Consider the following 879-nt stretch of genomic DNA (forward strand, 5'->3'; position numbering starts at 1 on the left):
AACAAGTTTCAAATTTAACAATAAAACTGATGACTTACCCCAAGATATAGAAGGAATTCGTTTCAACATTGGAAATACAATTTATATTCACTAAAAAGTATCAAATTAAAAACGCATGTTGCTCGCAGCTCGAACGAAACATGACTAATACACTTAATATACTAGGAAAGACATGTCAGGTCAAATCACGAAAATAAAAAGAAACACGAAAATAAAGAGAAAAAGAAAAAGACAAAGATGTCGATATATAAACAAAATTGTGTATAACCGAAAGTATGTAACTATTTGATGTCCTTTAATAACTGTATATAGGTATGATGTATACCTTCTGTATCTGAGCGTAAATTTAGACTATTTTGTTGCATTAAAATATAAAGGCATTCCGATATTAAACGTTTATTCTAGTGATTCATCAAGATCAAGAAATTCAAGACATCTTGTCTTGAATCAAGACAAGACCAAGACAAGAAAATAAAAATTGATTTCAAAACAAGACAAGAAATTGTTATCAAGACCAAGATTTCTTGACAAGAAATCAAGAAATTTCTTGACTTTCAGTGACCGTTTTTATTTTTAATATTTTATTGTTTTAATGTTTTAATATTTTATTTCTGATGTGAAAAGTTTTGCATAAGTTAGGTACAACATTTCCAATTGTATTTATTATAATATATAGTAATTTGACAATCTTGTGTTTCGCGGGGTTTCTCCGTGTTCAAATCCATTCTTGGAATGCCAACGTTTCGTGAACCTTGCAGAAGGCTGTAACGTCCGGTGCGCCTATAATATAGCGCCCCGTCCGTTTACTAAGCGAGCACGAGCACGGAATATAGCGAACGATATAATACGTGCCGACTACAAGCGCGTATAGCTATAGGC

This window comes from Trachymyrmex cornetzi, unplaced genomic scaffold (genome assembly GCF_001594075.2).
Source record: "Trachymyrmex cornetzi isolate Tcor2-1 unplaced genomic scaffold, Tcor1.1 scaffold714, whole genome shotgun sequence".
Lineage (NCBI taxonomy): Eukaryota > Metazoa > Arthropoda > Insecta > Hymenoptera > Formicidae > Trachymyrmex > Trachymyrmex cornetzi.